This window comes from Hyperolius riggenbachi, chromosome 4 (genome assembly GCF_040937935.1).
Source record: "Hyperolius riggenbachi isolate aHypRig1 chromosome 4, aHypRig1.pri, whole genome shotgun sequence".
Taxonomy (NCBI): Eukaryota; Metazoa; Chordata; class Amphibia; order Anura; family Hyperoliidae; genus Hyperolius; species Hyperolius riggenbachi.
The window spans coordinates 97,446,667-97,472,296 of record NC_090649.1 but is presented as its reverse complement, the minus strand read 5'-3'; the positions used below and the strand labels follow the sequence as shown (position 1 = coordinate 97,472,296).

Sequence of the window (25,630 nt, the reverse complement as noted above, 5' to 3'; positions counted from 1 at the left end):
TCAGAGCACAATTATCTGCATTTGTTGGAAATAAAAATTAATTAGCACTAAAGAATTTCATTTATAATATTTAATAGTCTGGTATTCTTGCGAGCTGGTGTCATCTCTGCAGAGGGCATTCTCACTTGCCCTTCAGTTAAGCCATCAATGGTTGTCTTCAGGAGACTTCATTTGTCATAATTACTATTATCGATTTATATACTTTCATCTTATTCCGTAGCACTGTATAAAATAAGGAAACATAAATGGGTGCATATTACAGACATCAGTACATAATACAGACCTGGTCAGCTACATACAAATGATCGATACAGTGAGTCTAAAAACGCATACACACATCTACCCTTGCAAGCTTACAATCTAAATAGAGAAAAATGAGGCATAAAGAAATGAGTACGGGAAGTTAGAAGATCCCAAGTACAGAAACAAAGCTTTGTCTGAGGGTCAAAGGACTGGCTTAGGTTAGATTAACCACTTCAGGGGTTTTTCCAGAGCAATTTTCATATTGTCATGCTCTTTCCATTCATTCACAAATACCGTTATTGCTACTTATCACACCAAAATGATCTACACCTTTTTTTGCCACAAATCGGGATTTCCTTGGGTGGAACTTTGCTACGAAAAATATTTTCTTTTATATGCATTTTAACAGGAATAAGAAGAAAAAAACATTATTTCTTAGTTTTTTTTAGGCATTATAGTTTAAAAATAAAAAGTGCTACTGTAAATACAGTAAAATCCACAATTTGTCCATTTGTCCTGGTTATTACAACATTTAAATTTTGTCCTTTGTACAATGTATAGTGACAATACTTTTGGGGAAATAAAGGTGCACTTTGTCTGTTTTATGTGTTTTACATTTTCACTGTACCTTATTAATAATATGCCCTCATGGCATGCATATTAAACAAGCTTAGTCCCTAAGGTAACTATTTTTTTTTAATCCTGTCACTTTTTTTTTCTTTTCCAAGTTTTATTTTGATAAATATGGGGAGGAGGGGGGGTTAATTACTAATGGAATTTTTTTTAATTTTTTCATTTTAACTTCTTAAAGACCACTCCACGCGGCGGCAGTCCCACCTAACGCAAATTGTCATGCAGTCCTGGGGGCGTGTTTTGCAGGAAAGCGTGCATCTCAGCTTGAATGACGGAGCTCTGCTCCGCCATCAGTCTCCCAGAGGTGATCGCCGCTAGGAGACTGTTTGACAGCGAAACTGCCGTCTATTTACATAGTACAGCGCTGCCCCCCGAGACACACAGGAATGATCCGCTGTCATAGGCTGAATCCTATGACACCTGAAGCACCTATTCAGCAAGGATACCTTGGGCAAGACTCCCTAACTTTGCTACTGCCTATAGAGCGTGTCCTATTGGCATCAGTTCTGGCACTTTGAACCTGCCAGGAGAAAAGCACAATATAAATGTTCTGTGTCTCATCTTGTCTGTTTCAGTTACTTGCTGAAGGATTCAAAAATATATCAGCCTCTTAGTGTGTCCCCATTCGGCAGCATCTGAGCTAATATTATTGTGATTCAACTCCAAGTTAATTAACGAGATTATTACAGCTACTGGAGTTTCACCTCTGCATAAGCCACAAGGCCAGCATGAACTACACGCAGTCGTGCACCTTGTACAAGGTGCTGTAAGTGCTAACCGCCCTTTGCTGGGGGTAAACTGTGCATTTTACAGTTCAAACCTCAGCTGAGATCATTTACCAGGCGTGCTTTGGATGCAGTGAGTGCCGGGTAATGGGCTTACAGCAATGTGCATCTGTCTACTTCAAATACCTTGTTTTACTTTCATTAATAAAAAGCTTATAGTGTCGTCTGGCCTCTGTCCAGTTTCAAACAAAGAATCCATAGTTGGAGCCGGACCCCGGGGTTAATCCAACATTACCTTGCTGAACAGAATGAATTTAAACAAAATCAGAGATGAATTTTCACGATAGCTTGGTCAAATATGATTAATAAAGCACATATTTTTTTGTTTAAGCACCACTGTACCTTGTCCCTTTAGCCTGAAGGTAAAATTTAGCTTAATGCTGCTTAGCATGCGCTATGTCTGAATTGTGTGTCCTTTCTTTGCCTTCCGTGCTCACGCTGTTTCATGGACATATATGGGCATATCTAGCCTCTATATTTTTCTTAGATCAGTCCATTATTTTAACCTACCTGTGACTGTGTCTATTTAAATGCAAACTACGGGATTACTTCTATATGAACCAATGTTTTAAAGAGGAACTCCAGTGAACATTTTACTGTTGGCAGGTGATGTAGCTGCTGCATGGTTTTTGACAGTTGGAAACAGCTATTTCCCACAAAAGTTCGAACTTTTCTTGTGGGAGGGGTTACTTGTGGGAGGGGTTTCACCACAATATCAGTCATACAGTGCCCACTGATGGTCTGTTTGTGAAAAGGAATAGACTTCTCATGTAAAAGGGGGTATCAGCTACTGATTGGGATGAAGTTCCATTTTTGGTCGGAGTTTCTCTTTAAGGTGTACCTGAGACAAATGGATAAAAGGATTTATACCTACCTGGGGCTTCTTCCAGCCCCTGTAGTCCATCTGCTTCCTCATCATCCTCCCTGTCCCTTTGGTTGCACCACTGTCAGCCCCATGTTTTTGACTCTGAGTGAGTTGAGGACTACTGCATGTGCGCAGTTCTGGCCAAGCGCACCACCCAATCGCGGTACTGGAGAGTTTGTTAAGGCTGTAACTGCGCTTGCACAGAACATTTTCGAATATGAAGGGTTTTGTGTGTGGCCAGGACTACGCTTAAGTAGTGGCCTGAAATCAGCTGCATCGCAGACTTAAAGTAAACCTCCAGGCTAAAAATCTACTCAGCAGCACTAAAAAGGCTTGGTGTTTCTTTAACAGTTTCACGGCATCAGAACTTTGTTTTTCTTACCCAAGCCTCATTTTTAGCTGCACAGAAGCTAAGCTCTACCCCATCAAATAAATCTGCCCAGGAATTTTTCCCCTGATGCTGTACAAAGCACGATGGGATTTCTGATGTTGTTGTTCTTGTTACCTAGCGCACGCAGCTGGGAGGGGTGATCAGGACACAGGACAGTTGGAACTGTGTCTCATGCACTTGTCACATCCTTTCAACCAAAAAGATGGCTGCCCCCATGAAATTACAAACATTTGCCTATTCTTTTAAACCAGGGTGGGTACGAGATTATATTACCTATCTATTTTAATTAACATAACTAATGTAACTTAATGAAAGTATGTATGTTTAGGCTGAAGTTCCTCTTTAGCAGCAGCACAACGGAAGCGACCAGGAGGATGGTGAGGGAGCAGATGGACTACAGGTGGACAGGAGGAAGCCCCAGTTAAGTACGAAACCTTTACTCCCAGTTGTCTCAGGTTTACTTAAAGCAGCAGGGCTGGCCATACTATACCAGGGGAAAAACACATATATAAGTAGATGAATACTTGTTATACATACATAACATATGTATTATACTGTCCACATTTTGAAGAGAAAACGGTTTCAGGCATTTTCCATCTTTACTGCCTCTGACTGAAGCCAATCCTGGTGTAATTTCCTCCCTTACTCATTTACTTTCTCCTAGAAACTGCACTGTTACATCTAGCTTGCTTTGTAAACACATGTGAGCACAGCATAGATTGTATTTCAGCAGTTTCTGCAGAGGAGTGAGGTGTATTCCCCTTCATAGCTTCATGTCACACTGAACTGCCCTCAGCCAATCAGTGAGGAGCAGGAATGTGGGAGGGGAGACAACAAGCTTCCCTCTCCTCACCAAATAGAGCCAGGAAGACCGAGATAAGATTTATTACAGCAGAAACCTTAATGATTTTATTGGAATGCTTGCAATGCAGGGTCAGGTTGTAGACTGCATAATAACCACAGGGCAGTGGGTAAATGGGATTTGATTTTATGGCTGACAATCCCACTTTAAAGTGATAAATATCCATCATTTATAGCATAAGTATATCAATTCCTGGTCGGCGTTAAGTGGAGAATTCACTGAAGATTCAAATCTCCACTAACATGAGAAGTGGAAGTGGCGGTAATCAAATCAAAGTGAACAATCATTTAGATTTAATAATTAATTGAGACATATTCTATTTATCTCTCACTGCATCCCTTCTCTTTCCCTCCCTGTCCATTTATTTCTGTGATTACTAATAAATAATAAGTAAAACATTTCTACTATTGATTGAACTCTGTAGATGCAGGGAAGAAATTAAATTCAGTCAAAGCCTCCAGCCTCTAGCTGATGATTATTCATTCATCTGCCACCTAAGTAATCAGCAGTTACCGTATTTTTTAGACTATAAGACGCTATCAGACACAGCACCAGCAGGCTCCATGTCCTGTCTTCTTGTTACTTTCTGGTCTAACACCCTCTCCGTTTGTAAAGGTGGCAGCTACTTTTATGGCAACTTCTAAGTCCCACCTGCAGAGGTATCGGATGCAATAGTCACGCAGGGTAGTTTTTCCATTATAGAAGTAGAGGCAGGGATACGGGAGAGCATAGACCACAAACTCAGTCCTACAGATTATATAGTCTTAAATCTGAAAATCTACTTTCCCCAGTTTCACATTTGTGGTCCTTCCTTACTATGTGGCAGCAAATGGGCAATGCCCACGTGGGAAGCACCCCCATAGTCCTCTGACCACCTAGCCATATTGTGGCCTGTGGTCTAATAAATGTGCTGTATGTTAGCATAGAGCCCACAGTGAAACCTCTGCGGAAGGCTAATACTGGTGATTGCAGCACCCTAGTGCCAGACCTGTATCTTGTTCGAGAATCTGCCAATTCCTACGTATTATTTCCTGAATCCTATCAGATTTAGGTGAGTAGTCAAACCATATTTTGTTTTTTCTCTTTGCTCTCTAGTAGATCTACCCTCTTTACTTATCTCACCCTTGCAAGTGACTTATCTAAATTATTATCTTCCTGTGCGGTATGCCTAACACTGTGTCAGGCAAAAAAAATTGAGCTGACAGCCATATGCCTGACACAGTGTCCAGATGCAGTTTGAGGCGCTTCCCATGTGTCTCACACTCCCCCATGTGTTTCCTCTGCCCTCGTTTATGCTCTGCTCCTCACATTTGTGCTCCGTTCCTGCCTCCCTCCCCGTGTGTTCTCCTCTGTGACCACCGCTGGAGCCGTTCATTAGGTGAGTCAAGCTGCCACTTATTACAATCGGAAGTGGCAGCTTGGCTCACCTAATGAACGGCTCCAGTGGTGATAACAGACCTCTCCTCTCCTTCACTGCACCTCTAGTGCTGGCTTCCACTGATGACGCGATCAAAAGAAGCCGGCAATAGAGGAGCATGCGGGAGAGGAGGGGTCTATGATGGCCATGGGAGCTGTTGATCAGATAAGCCAAAGTGCCGCTTCTGATTGTTATACATGGGGACAGAGGAGGACGCAAGGGGGGGGGGGGGGGATAGCACAAAAGGGCAGAGGAGGACACACAAGGAAAGAAAGGAACACACTGAAGACGGAAGGGGTCTCATGAAAATTAATCGGATCACTGTTTGTACAGAAATCCAGCAGAAACTGTACGTCAAGGAGGTTATAATAGCCAAAAGTGACTAGTTACTGCACCAGTGCCTATGTAGCTTTGGATCTGTGTCTTAATTTGTGGGCACAGTCACACAGAGGTGCTACATCCTTCTCAAAACGGTTGCAGTCTTGCTATAGCATTCAAAAAATCATTATAGGGAGCCTGAGATATATCAATAGTATCAAATGTATTAATCACTTATAAAAAAAACACAATAATCTCCACAGGGTTAAAACCAATTAAAACTCAAATTACTATAGCCACAGCTACCAAACAGGATACAAAGATTAGGCATATTGACTAGGCCCCCTATAATGATTTTTTGAATGCTCTATATATTTGATAGGTGAGACAGAGATTAAATTAAGTTTAGGTAGATATCCTGCAATTTTGTTGTTTTTTAATTCAGTCTTGCTATAGCCCCTAAATTTGTAAGGCCAGTCTTGCTTTTTTCACCAGTTGTATTGCTAGCCACTGGTGTGTGGCAACATGACCAATTATGCTTTAGATTTGGTAGCTCCATCTTCCATTGTGAAAATCCCCATATCTTCCACACCACCTTCTGCTTAGTACAGTATATTTACATTTACAGAGAATAAGATTGTATATTTACCGCAAAGACCATGTGCATATGCTTCAATTGGCATTCATAGAATCCAACCTCAAACCATGAAATACTGTAGGCCACATAGTACAATGTTGTGACACTGCATTACACATGTATTCTGTTCTGTAATCGTTCCTAAGCGAACAGGCAGAATATTTATTACTTTCTAGTGTAATAATAAATACCGTATAACTAAACAGACAAACCTATTAATTACAGCAGTAAAATAACTAATTAAACATAGCAAGTAAATCAATAAAGCCAAAAGGTAAGTTGGGTTTGCGAAAGAAATAAATTACTCTGGCGTGAGCTATTTATTGAATGAATAGAGTCATCTGATGAAGATAATTAATAGAAATAAATACAAAACACAGAGAAGTAAAATGCTTAGGCTTTACAGAATTAATGAATGTTATTATGTGCTATTAGTATTAGGGAGTCTGAATGCTTGTATGTTATATTGCTAGCCAAGTATTCGCCACCTAGGATATAACTTAGTAGCGCCATCTATGATATAACATAGTAGCACTTTGCATCAATTTAAGCAAGATGATTTAAAATAGATTTACAGGTTTAGAGTTTGCAAAATAAGGCTATATATCAACCAATGTTTACATCTTTTTTTAAAAATCCAAAATGTTAGCTGTCCTAAAAATACTGTAAAATGGAGCCTCTAGGGTTAAGGTTTACAGTATAATAATGAGATAGTCTGCTCAGAAGGTTCAGAGGAGGGGTCACAAACTAACATCATCAAATGCTGTTTAGAAGATACAGAGGAGGGTTCACAAGTTGACATCATCAAATGCTGTCCAGAAGGTACAGGGGAGGGTCCACAAGCTGACATCATCACACACTGCTCACGGGTCCCTAAGATGACATTATTACAAACTGATCAGAAGGGACAGAGGAGGGTCCACAAGCTGACATCATTCCATTGGTCCATAAAGTGACATCATCATACAATACTCAGAAGGTTCAGAAAACAGGTCCATAAACTACAAAGCCTCCCCCTCTCCTACAGATCCCGTGTCCATATAGAAAAGGTGCTCTTCCCCACCGCCGGTGCTAAGGAGTAGGTGGGGACTGGGGGTGAATAGCTCCTGGTAGATTATGCTGAAATTGGGGGGTTTCCTTATTGGGTGGTTTCCTTTAATAAGGAAACCCCCAGGTGTCTGTCCCCTTCCAAGCAAATAGGTATAGAGCTTCAAATGTGAGCTTATACCTATATACTGAATAAAGGGCCCTTACATTTTATCAAAAGGAGGGGGGGGGGGGCATTCTGTATTCTTCTGTTTTTCACCTGTCACTCGTTTCTTCTTTTAGTTCTGCTTCTTTCTTCTCATTTCTCCTTTAATTCTTTATAGAAGGATCTATTCCTAGCAACCACTAATGCTGTACGTTTTAATGCTACATTCACATCAGCGTGTTAGCACTGCGGTGCGATGAATACATTGGCATAACGTCATGTATGCAGTGCTGTACCACAAAACATGTGCATTAACAGCTGCAGTGAAGCATACTTTGAACTGTATGTACAGTATGTATGCATACGGTACATGCTTCTCTGTATGCATTGCACCACAGGCATAAAGTGCGATGCAACTTTTACCCTCTATTTTTTCATGCCCAATTGTGAAAGTAGCCTAAATGAACAAATTCACAATATCCAATAAACTTAGTGATGCTTGTAATCAGCTAATTACAATTGCGTGAAATTTTGCGTACATTTTTGCAACTATGCCCATACGTAATTACGATTTGTAAATTCAATTGATTTTGTGTAATTATTCGAAATTTTGCATAATTTTTTTTGTAATTTTGTGCCGACTTTAGCAGTGAGTAGCAAAGCTCCCAAACATGCTATTGTCACCCACATATGTTAAGGAGAATAGTGGGTATATGTCAAAAAAAAATTTTTTTTTAAAGCATTGTAGTTTTTGAGAAAATCAATTTTAAAAATGCAGAGGAAAATGGTTTTTAAACTTAGAAATATGACAGTTTATAAAACATTTTTCCCGTGAATTTTTAAAATCGTTGTTTTTTTTTTAAACTACAAAATGTACGCAAAAATTACGCAAAATATAAATGCTTACAATTACAGAATACATTTTGATTCTTCTCAAAATTTCGCATTACGATTTTGCATAATAATTGCAAATCTCAATGGCAAATTACATCTATGCGAAATTTATGCTCATCATTAAATAAAATCAAGAAAGAAAAAAATTCACTATCACAGGGAAATTGCCATTTTTCTGTTAATAGTGTGGTGAAGCAAAAATTATCAACTTCAGTCATCTTTAATCCTTGCTATTAATTAAATCATTCACTCAAAAAGATATTGAATTTGTGACATGACTTAGTGACTATAGTGGTTCAGTTTGAATCCATGACCTGGGAAAAACTTGTAGGAGGTGCCCAATGAGTATCTTAACTTTAAGTCATAAGGTAGAGAAATAATTAATTCTTACCTCTATCAATGAACAAACCATATAGGTAGAAATAATTTTAATGATGCACAAATATTTTAATAATTGTCATTTTGTGCATTATTAAAATTATTTCTACCTACAGTGGGTTGCAAAAGTATTTGGCCCCCTTGAAGTTTTCCACATTTTGTCATATTACTGCCACAAACATGAATCAATTTTATTGGAATTCCACATGAAAGACCAACACAAAGTGGTGTACACATAAGAAGTGGAACGAAAATCATACATGATTCCAAACATTTTTTACAAATAAATAACTGCAAAGTGGTGTGTGCATAATTATTCAGCCCCCTTTGATCTGAGTGCAGTCAGTTGCCTATAGACATTGCCTGATGAGTGCTAATGACTAAATAGAGTGCACCTGTGTGTAATCTAATGTCAGTACAAATACAGCTGCTCTGTGAGGGCCTCAGAGGTTGTCTAGGAGAATATTGGGAGCAACAACACCGTGAAGTCCAAAGAACGCACCAGACAGGTCAGGGATCAAGTTAATGAGAAATTTAAAGCAGGCTTAGGCTACAAGAAGATTTCCAAAGCCTTGAACATCCCACAGAGCACTGTTCAAGCGATCATTTAGAAATGGAAGGAGTATGGCACAACTGTAAACCTACCAAAACAAGGCAATCCACCTAAACTCACAGGCCGAACAAGGAGAGCGCTGATCAGAAATGCAGTCAAGAGGCCCATGGTGACTCTGGATGAGCTGCAGAGATCTGCAGCTCAGGTGGGAGACTCTGTCCATAGGACAACTATTAGTCATGCACTGTACAAAGTTGGCCTTTATGGAAGAGTGGCAAGAAGAAAGGCATTGTTAACAGAAAGCATAAGAAGTCCCATTTGCAATTTGCCACAAGCCATGTGGGTGACACAGCAACCATGTGGAAGAAGGTGCTCTGGTCAGATGAGACCAAAATGGAACTTTTTGGCCAAAATGCAAAACGCTATGTGTGGCGGAAAACTAACACTGCACACCACTCTGAACACACCATTCCCACTGTCAAATATGGTGGTGGCAGCATCATGCTCGGGGGGTGCATCTCTTCAGCAGTGACAGGGAAGCTGGTCAGAGTTGATGGGAAGATGGATGGAGCCAAATACAGAGCAAACTTGGAAGAAAACCTCTTGGAGACTGCAAAAGACTAGAGACTGGGGCGGAGGTTCACCTTCCAGCAGGACAATGACCCTAAACATAAAGCCAGGGCAACAATGGAATGGTTTAAAACAAAACATCATTATGTGTTAGAATGGCCCAGTCAAAGTCCAGATCTAAATCCAATCGAGAATATGTGGCAAGATCTGAAAACTGCTGTTCACAAACGCTGTCCATCTAATCTGACTGAGCTGGAGCTGTTTTGCAAAGAAGAATGGGCAAGGATTGCAGTCTCTAGATGTGCAAAGCTGGTAGAGACATACCCTAAAAGACTGGCAGCTGTAATTGCAGCAAAAGGTGCTTCTACAAAGTATTGACTCGGGGGGGGGGGGGGGGGAATAATTACGCACACCCCACGTTGCAGTTATTTATTTGTAAAAAATGTTTGCAATGATGTATGATTTTCGTTCCACTTCTTACATGTACACCACTTTGTATTGGTCTTTCACGTGGAATTCCAATAAAATTGATGCATGTTTGTGGCAGTAATGTGACAAAATGTGGAAAACTTCAAGGGGGCCGAATACTTTTGCAACCCACTGTATATGGTTTGTTCATTGATAGAGGTAAGAATGAATTACTGTATTTCTATACCTTTTGGTTTAAAGTTAAGATACTCTTTAGGCGCCTACTATAAGTTTGTCCCAGTTTATAGTTAACCCTTGGGGGTAGTGTATTGTACACTATGGCCCATATGCAATTCACTTATTCACCTGAGTTTCCTACGTAGTGATAGTTTTTCAACGTCTCTTGAAAATCAGCATTTTACAATTGAAAAAATACCAAAAGTAGTAGTACGAGTACTATCGAAATGATTTTGTGTATTTTCTTGCTTGCTGGATGTATAATATGCATTTTATTGACAAGGTGTGAAAATATCAACTTGGTGAAAACTATGGAGGAATAGTTAATTGCATATAGGCCTAGGTGTCCAATCATCCAAGGAGAGCGACCAGCCAGCACCTGCCTAGTGGAATACCGAACGAGAACGGTTAATTTCCCGTAGGCTCTGTTGGTGTTTTCAGGAGTGCAACCCACCCTTGTGAGTATAATTTGCTACTCAACTCTTACCCATTTTTTCTTAACGATACTACACCATTGAGCTGAGCTCCTGGTCCCTCTCATTTCAGAACCTTGGCGGCTGGAAGCACAACCACCAGGAGTCTCTAGTTTGAATGCACATCAAGTTCATTGAAACGGTTCCTCCTATTATTAAACAATATTAGTGGTGGGCAGAAATTACGCATTGTAATTCTCAATTACGCCATGCGTGTGCAATATACTAGCTGGTGAACGCAATTTTTTTACGCATATGAACACATTTTTTGTATTGAATATTTAAATAATAGCCACACATACTCAGAACACTGGCATATAGATGCGAATATTTTTATGCATTGAACACAAATTACGTGTAATTGCATAATTACAGGCATAATAACGATTCATAGTATGCTGTATGTAACGTAATCGCGAAACATTACGCAAAGTTTCGAGTAATCGTAATTTATCCACTACAAGCACCACTACACAAAATGTTTCCATCTGTACAGAAAGTGCACTTGTTCTATAACCGAGTCTCCTTGAAGGGTTTTAGCCCAACATCCACAGGGCAAATACAGCCCTGGTAATCTGCTATATCATATCCGTTTGATTCTAACGATAGTCCTTACACAAGCCAAACAGATACTCCATATCACACAATGTCTTCAGTGTCTTCCATTGATATTGCATTGTACACTTCTTTTTTCATCTGACCTCTGAGGAACATCATGCAGCATAATTTCCAAGCCTTTGAAGTTTTGTTTTTAATAGGATTAACTTTTTTTAACAATACGTTATTTAATTCCCCACATTCCGTAGGGCAAACATCGATTCCTACCTATAATCCTTTCTGTAAATACCGGCAGCCTGGAGACCCAATGCTGGGCTTTCTTTTCTTTTCTTATTTATTTTTTTTTTGCTCTTTTGCTTTCAGTGCAGTAAACAAATTACAAGCATAAAATTAGTGTTGATAGTGTTTAAAATGTGAATTGTTCATAAGGCTTAACTCCATGGCTAAACTCGCAGGTAAAGTACACTGAGCGACAAAAAAATTAGAGACACCCCTTATTTGAAAGTAAACTAGTCCAACGTTGACGTAGAGTGACGTAACAACGCAGATTTGCTTATATAAGGAATGCTCAGCTTCTGATGCTGTAGTTATGTTAAAAAAAATGGGTTAGACGAAAGATTTAAGTGACAGCATGTGCTAGCATCTCTGAAATGACGGCTCTTTTAGGATTTTCTCGCCCAACAGTATCTCAGCTGCTTTGAGAGTGGCAGTTAAGAAAAAAAACTTCAAGGGATAAGGACTATTCTAGTCAAAAAAGGCAGGTAAACGAGAGAGGTGAATGGCGAGTAGCAAGCATAGTCCACAGCAACAGATTTTTTGGTCACTTAGTGTATATGTTTGAACACACATGTTAATTCAATATAGACTCACCGCTGCTCTGAGGTGGTGTGTAAACCCAATTCCCACACAAATTAATTACACATGCAAACAAAGGTCCCTGGTGTCTAGTGCTTTCCATAAGATTATGTTTTATGACATGCAGTAAATTCAAGAATATGTCAGTAAGTGTGACTTTATGTGCAGTTCGTTAACTCTAGGCGCAGTCTGCCCTATTGTGGTGTCCCCTCTGTGTTCCCGTATTTAGGAACTAAGCCGACAGCACCTGGAACGCACTTGGAGCGCTGGCAGCGTGACGTCACTACCGGTGGGCGCAGAAGGAGACGAATCTAGTGTCTCCTCGTGAGCCTCGATCTTCTGAGTGGTTGAAGGGCCGTTTTTCACCTAGGAACTGAGGCGATACAATTGTGGAGGACATTATCTACATCTGGGAAGTATTGCAAAACATACTCTCCACAGAGGTACTGTTTCATATTGTGATCAAACAACTGATCAACTTTTGACACCATTTACAGCCAGGAAGCACTGCACACTTACAGGCTTCCTTAAGAGGTACTGTGTGTAACTCCGTTTATGTGTGCCATTGTGCTATATGGTTTTTGAGTGCCAGGTACTCCAGCTTTTTATTGATTTCTCCATGTTTTGGGGCTTGAGGACTGGCCCTGAGCTCACCAACAGTGGTGCTCAGCAAGATTTCGGATATCCGAACTACCCAGATAATCCGAACTTTTTCCACTATCCGAACTTTGAATAGCAAGTCGGATATTTTTTAAAATCCGAATAGACTATCCGAGCCAACTCAGATTTCCCATCTGAAATCCGAAATCCGGGCGGATAGCTTCTTCAGATATCCGAGCAGAAGCTAAAATCACTTTGAATGGCAAAAATCCCTTTCAAAGGCAGTCAGGCAGAGAGAGAGAGACTTCCGAAAGGGGTTTTTGCCATTTGAAGAGACTTTTGGAAGAATTTGAAGCCATTTTCAGGTCACTTCCGGTTTTCTATCCGGATATCCGAATCCGGACGGATATCCAGGATATTGGGTTCGGATATTCGAGTTTACTCAGATACCAAAAAGTTCAGATTAGGATATCCGATTCGGATCTGGATATCTGGGTATCCGGATCTGAATCAATTCAAATTTTAAAAAGGGGTATCCGATCACCCCTGTTTACCAAGTCTGCTCACATTGTCCATTTGTGCACTACTGCTTTGTTTTGAAGCATGAAGGAAACCTGCAGCACTGAAGCAGATAAATGTTATACCTTTCCATGCGCTACTCTGCATGTGGGTGGGGAGAAGGAGAAAGAGCAGGCCCCTGCCATCCCTGGGCCCCCCTGAGACCACAGGGGTAACGTTATGACCCTGTGTACAAGGCCTGTGTTTTGGGATACAACTTTTTTTTGTAGAATGGGAGTATGGTCTCTATTCCCTTCCCCCATCTCTCATCCTTTCATTTCACCAGGGCAGTGACCAACCATCATTTATTGAATTTAATTGTAATTCATAGAGGACAAAACAGTTTGCTGAAGAATATATAAGACTTTCCAAGGAAACAATAACATAACCACCTGCAAGGGCCCCAGAGAACTCTGATTAATAAACAGCTGTCATTATTAAATTAAACACAAGTCAATGGTTTATTAAAACAACATTTACAGCACATTTTCCAGTTAGTTATTAGAAATATATGACATAGCATAATGGGAAACTATATTTATAGAACAATGCTATATTGTACGTTTAATGATACCGTGCCAATTTTGTCAAACAAGAATGAAAAGTGTTCAGCTGAAAAGTGTCACTTAACAAATGGCGGTAACCATGTGTGTGTACAGCAAAGGATTGTGGGAGCCAATAAAGGACTTTTATTTCAGGCAAGATGGGCATGTTAATTGTGCTCTAATCAAAGGGTAAGGCTGAGTAAATTGAATGATTTCTGGCTCAGTACATCAAAAACAATTGTGTCAATTTACATGATTTAAATGAGAACTGAGGTAAAATAAAGAGAGCAATTTAGCATAAAGCAAAGACACAGCGTTTACAGTGGTTTAAGTCTTACCTTTGAAAATGACACCATTTTTTAAATATTGGTCACAATTCACTAAGCTTATCTCCTGTCTTTAATAACGATTCTGTGCTGCTTTTACTGTTAACACCATGGTGATAAAGCATTTAGTATTCACTAAGCAATTCACCTCATGCTGTCCTTAAAATAAGTATTCTTCCCTTACTTCAGGAGTGATTTCTAAAGTTAAGGTTTCAATCCTTAAGATAACTCCAGAATTCTAAACTTAAAGACAGGATTTTAACTCACAGAAAAGAATGCAAGTGATAACAACTGTAAAGTGTGTGAGGAATTGTCACCTGGACCAAGCTATCATTAAGTGGAGTATCACTGAGACTGCAATGTAAAGGACATACACACGCCATATTTGTACTGATCTGCTGAGTGGATCCGTCAAAAACAGTCTTATCAATCTGCCGACAGCTTGTACTACTGTCTAGTGTTGGGCGAACACCTGGATGTTCGGGTTCGGGCCGAACAGGCCGAACATGGGCCAGATGTTCGGCATGTTCGGCCCGAACGCCGAACTCAATGGAAGTCAATGGGACCCCCGAACATGCCCATTGTGGGGGCCCTATGGGGTCGCAGGCATAAGGGGGGAGCATGCCCCGATCGCGGGGGGGGGGGGGGGGTGGAAATTCCCCCCACCCCCTCCGCTAGCGCTCCCCCCTCTGCCCGCTTCCCCATAAAAAAAGTTTAAGGCAAGTTAAATAGTACTTGGTGGCTGGCCTGGCACTGGCAGTGGAGTGAGGAGGAGGAGGAGTCCGAGTAGCAGAGTGACGCGTTGAGGACGGGCAGCGGGCGGTTCAGCGGTAGTACCCTTGTGGTACTTCCGCCCTTTCTCTGACCTCACGTCCTCTACGTGATGACGCATACGAGGGTACGCGTGACGCGTACCCTCGTATGCAGAGGACGTGAGGTCAGAGAAAGGGCGGAAGTACCACAAGGGTACTACCGCTGAACCGCCCGCTGCCCGGCCTCAACGCGTCACTCTGCTACTCGGACTCCTCCTCCCCCTCACTCCACTGCCAGTGCCAGGCCAGCCACCAAGTACTATTTAACTTGCCTTAAACTTTTTTTATGGGGAAGCGGGCAGAGGGGGGAGCGCTAGCGGAGGGGGTGGGGGGGAATTTCCGACCCCCCCCCTCGATCGGGGCATGCTCCCCCCTTATGCCTGCGACCCCATAGGGGGGCCTTATTGCGGCATGTTCGGGCGAACAGGGCCCTGTTCGGCCGAACAGGGGCCCTGTTCGGCCCTGTTCGGCCCTGTTCGGCGGCCATTCAGTAGTTCGGGGCGAACCCGAACTTGAAAGGCCGAACACCATCAGGTGTTCGGCCGAACTCGAACATCACCCGAACAGGGTGATGTTCTGCAGAACCCGAACAGTGGCGAACACTGTTCGCCCAACACTACTACTGTCGGCAGAATGACCGCCCCATGGGAGGGCCTGACTGACCCGTCGTTTGTAAAAATATGGCATGTGTACGCGCCTTAAGTAAAGGATTCTGACCTGTTTGCTTAATTTTTTAGTAGTTTATGCAGAAGGGGACTGTGTATAGAGAGAAATACACAGCAGGCACACAGGAAGGGAGGAAGAGAGAGACATCAAGCATATGTATACACACACACACAACCACCAGACACAACCACAAACAGGCACATGCTCTCTGTCTCTCTCTCCTTCCCTGGCCACCATACACAGCAGCACAGCCTGGCTGTAATCATGCTGACAGTCAGAGGAGACAGCAGGTTGGTTAGAGTTGCATCCTGCCTGCGTATGCTCCTCCACTCCCTTTCTGTTGCATGTAAGATTAACTACAGAGGTGATAACTTAAAGCGGATCCGAGATGAAAAACTAACTATAACAAGTAACTTGTCTATATATCTTATCTAAAGTTTAGATAGTTTACACAACAAATCTAGCTGCAAACAGCTTTAATAGAATATGATTCATTCTTCTTGTGATACAATGACAGCAGCCATGTTGTGTGTAAACATAACACAGAGGAAGGCTTATCTGCATCTTGAGCAAAAAAACCTAGTCCCCCTCCGCCTCCCCTCTGCCTCTGAAATCTCTGGCTAGTAATGCCTCCCCCTCCTCCTGCCCAGACTGAGCTCCCATGAGCCCTTGCTACTGTCTGAAAGTGCCTTGGCTCTCTGAAAACCTGTGGGCGAGGCTTGTTTAGTTTATAGGGAATTACAGTATTAAAACAAAAACAAAAAAGTATTTGGCTTGAGGAATGCCCTATAAACAATAGGAAAGGAACACAATTATGCAATGTGTAAAAGTTAATCTCGGATCCACTTTAAGGACTGGAGTAATAAGATAACACTCTCACTGTGAAAATGTATCACTACATGTTAATAAGGCAAGCTTCTTTCGTGATTTAACACTGAAAATACAGATTGATGTGTGATTTTCACTTCCACAGACATTCATCTGCATATCTGACAATCATCTGCAGATCTGAAGATCCATCCTGGTGGATCTGATCTGCGCGCATATGAATGTCTGTTAAACTGTGAAGAAGCGCGGAAGAGCCGCCGCCATGAGTCAGCGGGAGGCGGCTCTTTCCGCGCATGGTGTGGCAGAGCACGGAGAGGCAGCCGCCTCCTCTCAGTGTTAGGCGGCTGTCTCCGTGCAAGGCATGGCGGAGCGCGGAGAAACCGCCGCGTTGGACGCGGCGGTTAGCGCGCATGGCCCCACTTCGGAGACACCACAGAGCGGTGCTGGTGTGGCTGGGACACGTAGTCCCTCTAGCTTTAGAGTGACGCGCGTGCGCGCAGAGAGGCAGAACTTATATGGCAGTCAGAAAAGGGTCAGCTGACCAAGCCGGTCAGCTGACAACCCTGCTTCGTTTCATTGGTCCAACACTTAGGGAGGGGCTGGAGAGTGTTTTGGTATATATACTGCTGGCTGTTCAGTTGCTGGTTGTCTGGCGTTGCGAACACATACGTGGGAGCACTCAGACCTGTAGTCAGATCTTTAAGTGTGCCGGGACCAGCTGGAGCTGTAATCCTACACTTAGCTAGATTCTGTTGATAGCTTAAAGTACTAGTTTGATTGTGATTATCTGTTATGATCCTTTGCCTGCCCGACTATCCTCCTGAACTCTGATCTTGTACCTTGCCTTTCTGATACTCTGTTGCCGAACCCCGGCTCGTCCTTAGACTCTGCTTCTGCCTCCTGATTTTGTACCTCGATATATCTGATACCCTGTTGCCGAACTCTGCCTGTACCTTGACTCCGCCTCCGTCTTCTGAATCTGTACCTAATCTGTCCGTGTGTTTACGACCTGGCTTGTCCGACCTCGAGAACTGACCTCAAAATTAGAGGCGGTTCCCTGTCTTGTTAGTGACACTACCTCCAGAGTGTCACTCTCAGATAATCCTTCCTACTCTCAGCCTGACTCCTCCCGCCTTGGAGAGTGCAGGTCTTCGGGAGGAATCTGTGCGGTTCTCCTCACTGCTCTGAGGCCTAGTCCTCTTAAGTGTTACTGTTACACCAAACACTTCACTCTACTCAGGTGAACAGAGGTTAGCTGGTATATAGGATTATCGGTGATACTGCAGATCACTTATAATCTGGTATACATCTGTATTCCCAGTGATACTGCTGATCACCGGTAATCAGATTCTCTCTGTGCTTCACCGTTCGTTACAGAACGCCAGACCATAACAAAATGGACCCACGCACTGGTCCTCTGGGGGAACTTGCCATTTCAGTGGATAATGTCAATCGAGTGCTGGGTGAACACAAAGCATTGATTGAGGCCCTGTCAGGGTCGGTACGAACCCTTCAGACATCAGTGGAAGAGGTGCGGTCCCCTCCTAGCATGGACATACATATGCCCGTACCCGAGAAGTTCTCAGGCCACAGATCTGACTTCCGCAATTTTAGGAGTAGAGTGTTATCATATTTTGAATTAAGACCCCGATCCTCTGGTACTCAGGCCCAGAGAGTCACGTTCAACAAAACTTTACTGGCTGGAAGGAGCAGAGCACACAATCACGGTTTTTACGGACCACAAGAATTTAGAATACATCGAGGGAGCTAAGAGATTAAGTCCCCGTCAGGCCCGATGGTCTTTATTCTTTACAAGGTTCAGATTCATAATTACTTACACTCCAGGCAGCAAAAACATTAAGGCAGACGCTTTATCCAGGTGCTTTGAACTAGAGACAGCACAGCCCTCCGTCCCTGAGACTATTGTTCCGCAGAAATTGGTGCTGGCTGCAACTGATACTTGGGAAGACTGGAAGGAGACGTTGAGCCCCTTCCAACAGGACATCCCGGAAGGGAAGCCTGAAGGGGTTATGTTCATTCCCTTGCCCTTCCGTCTCCAGATCCTAGAAATGTTCCATGCACATAAAAATGCTGGACATCCCGGAGCCGCTAGAACACAAGATCTTGTAGCCAGGTGTGCCTGGTGGCCTTCCCTGTCAGTTGATTGCAAGGAATTTGTTAGGGAATGTGCAATATGTGCAAAGAGTAAACCCTCCCGGCTGGCACCTGTCGGTACCTTACAGCCTTTGCCCGCCCCGAGTGAACCATGGACCCACTTGTCCATGGATTTCGTGGGTGAGCTCCCCAGGTCTGAAGGCATGTCGGTCATTTGGGTGGTAGTCGACCGCTTCAGCAAGATGGCCCATTTCGTGCCCTTGAAAGGACTCCCCTCGGCCCAGGAATTGGCCGACCTATTTATCATCCACATTTTCCGGCTGCATGGCATTCCGGAAAACATAGTGTCTGATCGGGGAGTCCAATTCATCTCTGGATTCTGGAGGGCATTTTGCCACCAGATGGGCATGAAGCTGTCTTTCTCGTCAGGCTACCACCCACAGACCAATGGGCAGACTGAACGGATTAATCAGTCTTTAGAGCAGTTCTTAAGATGTTATGTTGCGGAGGCACCGAACGACTGGGTAAAATTTCTGGCCTTCGCAGAGTTCGCACAGAACAATTTGAAGAGTTCTTCTTCTGGTTTTTCTCCGTTCCAGATTGTGACAGGGAGTTCGCCCAAATTCTCCCCCTTGCCAGTTGCCTCTTCTCCGTTTCCAACCTTGGAAGCCTGGCAGAGGACATTTAAAGACATCTGGGGGACGGTGAAGAGTAATTTGGAAAGAGCATTCCAGAGTCAAAAAGGTCAGGCTGACAAGAGACGCTCGTTGGAGTGGAAGTTCCAGCCAGGAGACTTGGTCTAGGTGTCCACACGTCACTTGACCCTGAGACAGCCCTCAGATAAATTGGGTCCCAGGTTTGTGGGTCCGTTCTCGGTAGCTAAGAAGATCAACAACGTTACTTATTCCGTTGATCTTCCCGCCAGCATGCGTGGGGTGAGGTCCTTTCACGTATCCCTGCTTAAACCAGCAGTTCATGTGGGCCCCACTCCTCCTCCTCCTCCTGTGATGGTAGATGAACGACCTGAATACGAGGTAGAGAAAATTTTAGATTCACGCATTGTACAGAACTCAGTACAATATCTGGTGCATTGGAAAGGGTATGGCATTGAAGAGAGGCAATGGGTACCTGGGAGCCGCATGCATGCGGACGAATTAAGGAAGGAGTTTCACAACCTACATCCCGAGAAACCTGGTAGGAGTTGTCCGGAGTCCACTCATCGGGGAAGGGGGGGGGTACTGTGAAAAAGCGCGGAAGAGTCGCCGCCATGAGTCAGCGGGAGGCGGCTCTTTCCACGCATGGTGTGGCAGAGCACGGAGAGGCAGCCGCCTCCTCTCAGTGTGAGGCGGCTGTCTCCGTGCAAGGCATGGCGGAGCGCGGAGAAACCGCCGCGTTGGACGCGGCGGTTAGCGCGCATGGCCCCACTTCAGAGACACCGCAGAGCGGTGCTGGTGTGGCTGGGACATGTAGTCCCTCTAGCTTTAGAGTGACGCGTGTGCGCGCAGAGAGGCAGAACTTATATGGCAGTCAGAAAAGGGTCAGCTGACCAAGCCGGTCAGCTGACAACCCTGCTTCGTTTCATTGGTCCAACACTTAGGGAGGGGCTGGAGAGTGTTTTGGTATATTTACTGCTGGCTGTTCAGTTGCTGGTTGTCTGGCGTTGCGAACACATACGTGGGAGCACTCAGACCTGTAGTCAGATCCTTAAGTGTGCCGGGACCAGCTGGAGCTGTAATCCTACACTTAGCTAGATTCTGTTGATAGCTTAAAGTACTAGTTTGATTGTGATTATCTGTTATGATCCTTTGCCTGCCTGACTATCCTCCTGAACTCTGATCTTGTACCTTGCCTTTCTGATACTCTGTTGGCGAACCCCGGCTCGTCCTTAGACTCTGCTTCTGCCTCCTGATTTTGTACCTCGATATATCTGATACTCTGTTGCCGAACCCTGCCTGTACCTTGACTCCGCCTCCGTCTTCTGAATCTGTACCTAATCTGTCCGTGTGTTTACGACCTCGAGAACTGACCTCAAAATTAGAGGCGGTTCCCTGTCTTGTTAGTGACACTACCTCCAGAGTGTCACTCTCAGATAATCCTTCCTACTCTCAGCCTGACTCCTCCCGCCTTGGAGAGTGCAGGTCTTCGGGAGGAATCTGTGCGGTTCTCCTCACTGCTCTGAGGCCTAGTCCTCTTAAGTGTTACTGTTACACCAAACACTTCACTCTACTCAGGTGAACAGAGGTTAGTTGGTATATCGGATTATCGGTGATACTGCAGATCACTTATAATCTGGTATACATCTGTATTCCCAGTGATACTGCTGATCACCGGTAATCAGATTCTCTCTGTGCTTCACCGTTCGTTACAGACCATAACAAAATGGACCCACGCACTGGTCCTCTGGGGGAACTTGCCATTTCAGTGGATAATGTCAATCGAGTGCTGGGTGAACAGAAAGCATTGATTTAGGCCCTGTCAGGGTCGGTACGAACCCTCCAGACATCAGTGGATGAGGTGCGGTCCCCTCCTTGCATGGACATACGTATGCTCGTACCCGAGAAGTTCTCAGGCCACAGATCTGACTTCCGCAATTTTAGGAGTAGAGTGTTATCATATTTTGAATTAAGACCCCGATCCTCTGGTACTCAGGCCCAGAGAGTCACGTTCATCAAAACTTTACTGGCTGGAAGGAGCAGAGCACACAATCACGGTTTTTACGGACCACAAGAATTTAGGATACATCGAGGGAGCTAAGAGATTAAGTCCCCGTCAGGCCCGATGGTCTTTATTTTTTACAAGGTTCAGATTCATAATTACTTACAATCCAGGCAGCAAGAACATTAAGGCAGACGCTTTATCCAGGTGCTTTGAACCAGAGACAGCACAGCCCTCCGTCCCTGAGACTATTGTTCCGCAGAAATTGGTGCTGGCTGCAACTGATACTTGGGAAGACTGGAAGGAGACGTTGAGCCCCTTCCAACAGGACATCCCGGAAGGGAAGCCTGAAGGGGTTATGTTCATTCCCTTGCCCTTCCGTCTCCAGATCCTAGAAATGTTCCATGCACATAAAAATGCTGGACATCCCGGAGCCGCCAGAACACAAGATCTTGTAGCCAGGTGTGCCTGGTGGCCTTCCCTGTCAGTTGATTGCAAGGAATTTGTTAGGGAATGTGCAATATGTGCAAAGAGTAAACCCTCCCGGCTGGCACCTGTCGGTACCTTACAGCCTTTGCCCGCCCCGAGTGAACCATGGACCCACTTGTCCATGGATTTCGTGGGTGAGCTCCCCAGGTCTGAAGGCATGTCGGTCATTTGGGTGGTAGTCGACCGCTTCAGCAAGATGGCCCATTTCGTGCCCTTGAAAGGACTCCCCTCGGCCCAGGAATTGGCCGACCTATTTATCATCCACATTTTCCGGCTGCATGGCATTCCGGAAAACATAGTGTCTGATCGGGGAGTCCAATTCATCTCTGGATTCTGGAGGGCATTTTGCCACCAGATGGGCATGAAGCTGTCTTTCTCGTCAGGCTACCACCCACAGACCAATGAGCAGACTGAACGGATTAATCAGTCTTTAGAGCAGTTCTTAAGATGTTTTGTTGCTGAGGCACAGAACGACTGGGTAAAATTTCTGGCCTTCGCAGAGTTTGCACAGAACAATTTGAAGAGTTCTTCTTCTGGTTTTTCTCCGTTCCAGATTGTGACAGGGAGGTCGCCCAAATTCTCCCCCTTGTCAGTTGCCTCTTCTCCGTTTCCAACCTTGGAAGCCTGGCAGAGGGCATTTAAAGACATCTGGGGGACGGTGAAGAGTAATTTGGAAAGGGCATTCCAGAGTCAAAAAGGTCAGGCTGACAAGAGACGCTCGTTGGAGTGGAAGTTCCAGCCAGGAGACTTGGTCTGGGTGTCCAGACGTCACTTGACCCTGAGACAGCCCTCAGATAAATTGGGTCCCAGGTTTGTGGATCCGTTCTCGGTAGCTAAGAAGATCAACAACGTTACTTATTCCGTTGATCTTCCCGCCAGCATGCGTGGGGTGAGGTCCTTTCACGTATCCCTGCTTAAACCAGCAGTTCATGTGGGCCCCACTCCTCCTCCTCCTCCTGTGATGGTAGATGAACGACCTGAATACGAGGTAGAGAAAATTTTAGATTCACGCATTGTACAGAACTCAGTACAATATCTGGTGCATTGGAAAGGGTATGGCATTGAAGAGAGGCAATGGGTATCTGGGAGCCGCATGCATGCGGACGATTTAAGGAAGGAGTTTCACAACCTACATCCCGAGAAACCTGGTAGGAGTTGTCCGGAGTCCACTCCTCAGGGGGGGGGGGGTACTGTGAAGAAGCGCGGAAGAGCCGCCGCCAAGAGTCAGCGGGAGGCGGCTCTTTCCGCGCATGGTGTGGCAGAGCACGGAGAGGCAGCCGCCTCCTCTCAGTGTGAGGCGGCTGTCTCCGTGCAAGGCATGGCGGAGCGCGGAGAAACCGCCGCGCTGGACGCGGCGGTTAGCGCGCATGGCCCCACTTCGGAGACACCGCAGAGCAGTGCTGGTGTGGCTGGGACATGTAGTCCCTCTAGCTTTAGAGTGACGCGCGTGCGCGCAGAGAGGCAGAACTTATATGGCAGTCAGAAAAGGGTCAGCTGACCAAACCGGTCAGCTGACAACCCTGCTTCGTTTCATTGGTCCAACACTTAGGGAGGGGCTGGAGAGTGTTTTGGTATATATACTGCTGGCTGTTCAGTTGCTGGTTGTCTGGCGTTGTGAACACATACGTGGGAGCACTCAGACCTGTAGTCAGATCCTTAAGTGTGCCGGGACCAGCTGGAGCTGTAATCCTACACTTAGCTAGATTCTGTTGATAGCTTAAAGTACTAGTTTGATTGTGATTATCTGTTATGATCCTTTGCCTGCCTGACTATCCTCCTGAACTCTGATCTTGTACCTTGCCTTTCTGATACTCTGTTGCCGAACCCCGGCTCGTCCTTAGACTCTGCTTCTGCCTCCTGATTTTGTACCTCGATATATCTGATACCCTGTTGCCGAACCCTGCCTGTACCTTGACTCCGCCTCCGTCTTCTGAATCTGTACCTAATCTGTCCGTGTGTTTACGACCTGGCTTGTCCGACCTCGAGAACCGACCTCAAAATTAGAGGCGGTTCCCTGTCTTGTTAGTGACACTACCTCCAGAGTGTCACTCTCAGATAATCCTTCCTACTCTCAGCCTGACTCCTCCCGCCTTGGAGAGTGCAGGTCTTCGGGAGGAATCTGTGCGGTTCTCCTCACTGCTCTGAGGCCTAGTCCTCTTAAGTGTTACTGTTACACCAAACACTTCACTCTACTCAGGTGAACAGAGGTTAGTTGGTATATCGGATTATCGGTGATACTGCAGATCACTTATAATCTGGTATACATCTGTATTCCCAGTGATACTGCTGATCACCGGTAATCAGATTCTCTCTGTGCTTCACCGTTCGTTACATAAACAAGGTGTGTATGAGGATCTGCAGATATCATAGACTATGAATGCATTTTGCAGGAACGGATCTTTTGCAGGAACAGATCTTTTGCAGATACTGATCTTTTGAATGTGTACAGCATCTTTGTGTGCAGGATTTTGCAAAGATTTTTATCTGATGGGGAGTTCAGCTCCATAGAATAGACTGTGTAGGTATGGCTCTCATACTACATGGATGGGGGTAAAAATGGTCTGATATCTTTCATTAATCTATCACAGTGTGTACACACCATAACTCCAGGCAAAAATGATTATTTAGGTCTGAGTAGGCACTAAGTGATAGAGCTGCTTTTACATATGTATAACCTTCTTGATTAGCTGGTCTGGAATAAATTACTTTGGCTCTACCTGGATTTTGATGTAGTATTTTGATGTAGTAACCTCTTCCAGCAGCACAGCCTACCAGACCTGCAGCTTGTAGTCTTGACCGATACCTTATCTCCTTAAAGGACCTCTGTCGCGAAAATCTGAACATTTAAAATACATGTTATAATATATGTGGAGGAGAGAGATGAGATAGAGCCAGCACTGCAATTCGGGTTATTTATTCAATCAATAAAAGCAGAAGCACTTACAGTCAGCAAGGTCGGATGCAGAGCGGAAAGGTGGGCGCCAGGTCTATGTCCCTTTGCGGACGTCCGTTTCGCGCCGCTGGCGCTTGTTCACCGCAGTGGGGAGAGTTGGGGGCGGGCCGCATCAGCGTGGGTTACATACCCACGTAACGGCGGCACTTACGCCTACGTCAGCCTGCCACGCCCCCGGTTTCTAGAGCAACCAATGACGCCCACCTCCTCCGCGAAGAGGACGGAGTGCGTCCTTGTAACTAGGAAAATGGAGGACCTGCGCAGCGGCGCCACCCACCGTACCAATGAGAGCCCAGCTCAGGTGCCGCAATGTAAACAAAGCGTGGAGGCGTACAAATGTAGCGTCCAAGTGTACAAAGATAAGCTTACTGTATTAGAAGCGTGAAGGCAGAAGAGCACAGGCAGTCACAGGACGGTCAGAGGCACCGGCGCGCGAAGACCCCACTCCAATACAGTTGCACATAAAAACCAACTGAAGTTTAACCTAAAGGAGGAGAGGGAGGGGAGGGAAAGTTCTCTGTTCGAGCTAGGACAATAGCTTGAAGTCTTCTAGCATGGTTAACGTGTTCCTCTTCCCATTCCTCAACAAACTCCTTGTCCTCTCTGTATTCCGAGGGCTCCCTGTAGTGTCTAAATCCACGGGCAGCGATCTTATCGTCCTCGTATTTCTGCAGTGTGGCTGCCGTCCAAAAGAGTTTCACCTCCTTCTCCCTCTCTCTCCAAAGCTTCAGTTCTAAGACTCTGGCGCCCACCGTTTTGTTGTGGGGACAGGAGTTCTCCTCTTTTATGGATTATCTCAACCTCAATCAGGTCA

At 44.6% G+C, this 25,630-nt stretch overlaps 2 long non-coding RNA genes across 2 annotated transcripts in view; one reads left to right on the top strand and one right to left on the bottom strand.

Annotated features, from left to right (window-relative positions):
- The window catches only part of LOC137570426 (uncharacterized), a 79,311-nt gene that overhangs the window by 19,272 nt on the left and 34,409 nt on the right, over window positions 1-25,630 (top strand). The gene's annotated exons all lie outside the window — the stretch shown is intronic.
- On the bottom strand, window positions 56-2,283 carry LOC137570425 (uncharacterized). Its single transcript, XR_011031039.1, has 2 exons — window positions 2,172-2,283; window positions 56-222 (listed from the first exon to the last, which is right to left on the bottom strand). It is a non-coding gene; the product is annotated as an uncharacterized lncRNA (long non-coding RNA).